We start from the raw sequence: 3,547 nt of genomic DNA, 5'->3' as shown, positions 1-3,547 counted from the left end.
AATAAGTGTTCTGCTATTTAGAAAGTTCATTTGATATTTTTTTCACAAGAAGATTGAAATAGGTAAAAAAAAAATACTTGCTAATCAAAAATATTTATAGAAGTAAACATCAATAATAGTTAATGAAAATTTAAAACATAAATAATTTTACTTGCAAGTTTTCATACTTTCAATGAGTAATTATTCCATGGATTTTACTAGTACCTGAATCCATTTGAAAATGTTATAGGATGAATGATTATGATAGTTAAACGTACAATCAATCAGTAAAATCGAAATATACTGTAGTAGTAACTAAGAATATAATGCAGGGCATCTGGCACCAAATCCCTAAAGTTGGCAGCTTATATACAAATCATTCATGTACAGTTGCCCAAGGAAATTCTTCTAATCAAAGAAATATACCTTTCAATCTGGCTTTAATATACTCTTTCAAATCTGAATAAAATGATCTAATAATGGTCAGAAAAGAGATGACGAAGATTTTAGTGCTTGAAGGGGATAATAGTAGTATTCGTATTTTTTTGTAAAATTTGCATTGAAAAATGGATAGGGTTTTGTTAAATTGTAGACTGACTAGAACTAACTTAAGGTTTTCTTTCTCCTAATCAATACAACCGAACTGATATTAAATTAAAAGCTATTCTGGACTTCTGAGCAAATTAATGTAATGAATCTCGTAACTCAACTCATAAGCAACCAGTGTTACCATGCAGTCTGCAATGAATTGGGGTCTCATGAAGACTCTACAAGGTAAATGATAATTTCCTTAAAGCAGACATGGAAAACCTATATATTACAGCTTCTGTAGAAGGAAGACGATTGCGATGTGTTTGGAGTAGAACAAGGGCCTCCAATCTCTCTTCGGACATTGTGCTCCTGATAGCAGAGCACGTACGGTCAACCTTGCTGAACATCCTCTCTGCCTCACAAGTTGACACAGGGAGTGTGGCTAAGAGTTAGTAGAGTCAGCATATTGGGAAATACAGCTTCCATACCCTTACACTCATTGATTGTTGCCACTGCTGTTGTAGGTTTTTTCTCACATGATGACCAATGCCTCTGCCAAATCTTGAACTCGTCTCTTACAGAAGATTCTATTGGGTTATCTTTCATCAGTGGGCCATATTTGACAAATGCAGGTTGTACATCCTCCCATGACTTGTCACTCACAATACTAGGAATGAGAGAGCTCAGTCCAGCAGACAGTTCAGTGTGCTTACCGAACCTTTCACGAAAATCTCTGAGCACTGCATCAAGTGCTGGAATGTAGACATTAATTCTGTAATATGATTTAGTGTCTACTGTGTCTTCACTGGATGCTCCTGTGCTTCGGTAAATGCATCTAGATGGAAGACGAGGTTTCTTCACTTCAACTCCCAATTTCTCTGCTGTGGCCTCAATATCTTTGAAAATCTCTGCAAACGATGTCTCACTGCTTTCACGCATAGATTGTAGCTCAGATTTTGTGGCATTCAGTAGTTTTAATGCTTGGGTGATATCACCTCCCTTTGCTTGCAGTGCGGCACATAATGGTTTCATAACTGATGATATAGCTTGGAGGCAAGCCAATGAGACTAATGTTTCTGTTCTTTCTAAGGAAGCTAGAAGACTGCTGGCTTTTGAACTGGCTTCTCTGTCTGCCCATGTCTTCATCTCATGAATTGCAGAAACTATAGTAGGTAGGCATTTCCAGAAGCGTGATACTGCAGTGTGTCTTTCAACAAATCGAGTGGTACACAGAGTTAAGAGATTGATGTTGTCACATTCACTTTCTTCTCCATGTTTCTTGAGCAAAGCAACACGTTTGGCACTGCTGTTAAAATGGTTAATCACAGCTGCCATTATGCCATGTGCATTTCTGATTGTGGTAACTGTTAAACACTTTGAGCAAGAGAGGTTGGTTGCATGGGAGACACAGTGAAAATAATCGGCGTACAGGGCTGATTCCTTCACAATCATAGCTGCACCAGATACCATGCTTGACAGTGCAGCTGCTCCATCATAATATGTGTTCAACAGCTCAGCTGACTGGCAGCTCAGCTGATTTATTATTAGTGTTGTCATCTATCACGATTATCACTAAATTAGATTGTTGGAAGCGGTAAACTGCAGATCCTTGACAAACCATTCAAAATTTGTTCGCTAAACTGGGATAAAACTGAAAAAGCGCTACATATAGAGCAAAATCGAGATTCTTTAACACTAGAACAATACGATAAGCGTTGCTGCCTTAGAACCCCCCCCTCCCTCCCGGGCCTCCCCCAACCCCCGTCCTCCCACACGGCCACACCCGTCCCTCCCCCCACACCCGTCCCTCCCCCCCACACCCCCTAGTGAGCCTTTTTTTTAATGGAACATAATATTTTCCTATCGATCAATGCCAAGGAATATTATGTATTCCAATTTAAATTTTAATTATTTGGTCTCCTAGGGGCGCCACCATAGCTCCTAAGGGCGCCACCATAGCTCCTGGGGGGGGCCATGGCCCCCATGGCCCCCCCCTAAATCCGCCAGTGGAAGGTAACTCCCCCCCAGGGTACGGCCCTGGCATTGTGACCTGCGGAATAGGTTTACGAAACACCCCATACTTGCTACAAAGCTCATGCTTTCTTCTGAGTCAGGAGTCGATTCAGGATTTTCTCAGATGCCCAAAAATTTATAGGTGTCGCACTCCCCTGAGAACATTTAAGATTTTTTGCATATCTAAACCGGGTGTTTGTGCAGTGACAGAAGGAACAAATTGTGATAACAGTATCCGTGATTATGTTAAACATTCAGTAGTTTCATAAATATAGGTGGGGAAAATACTACCACGTATTATGTATGATCTATACTCTACAGAATATAGGTTTATAGAATAGCCTACTTACTACAAATTAAACATACTTACACACATTCTTTCATTTAAGTCATCTAATTGAGTAGATTATGAACTTAGAAAAATATAATTTCAAATTTTCCTCGGATTTAGGGCAGTTCATCAATTGACACGTAGGCTACTGGAACTGCCAAGCACCCCGTGACCCCATGCACGGGCGCATCACGCTTCAGTCCTGCCAGCTGAGCTGTGGAGAGGATACTCGCCAGTCTGTCACTGTCACTTTAGGTCGCAAAAAGAAAAAAATATCCGCTCATACATCTTCAGTTTTGCCTGCAGTCGCTGGAACTGACCAGCAAATTGACAGTTTAACTGAGCGTAGCTATATGGGGAGCGTATAAGTTGAAGCTCTTGAAGTCCGGTGCAGCAGCTGAAGATGTAGGCTATAACGACAGTTCTTTGGAGCCACCACGACTGCACGTATTTCATTATCAGGGAAAAAAAAAAAAAATAATAATAATAATTTGACACATAGCATTGAATTGTTGTCTCTAAGTGCAGCTCCTTCATCATTGTTATATGTGATAGTAAACCTCTTCATAAGTCATGATATGCCCAATATTTCTGAGGGCGCCTTTTCTTTTTTATCTGTTTAATGTGAGCCGAAACGTCTTCAGAGACTGTACGTATACCAGACATGTTTATACGCAGTGAAAACTTGTCAGA

Source organism: Eriocheir sinensis, chromosome 3, assembly GCF_024679095.1.
Source record: "Eriocheir sinensis breed Jianghai 21 chromosome 3, ASM2467909v1, whole genome shotgun sequence".
In the NCBI taxonomy this organism is placed as follows: Eukaryota; Metazoa; Arthropoda; class Malacostraca; order Decapoda; family Varunidae; genus Eriocheir; species Eriocheir sinensis.
This window is presented reverse-complemented; position numbering follows the sequence as displayed.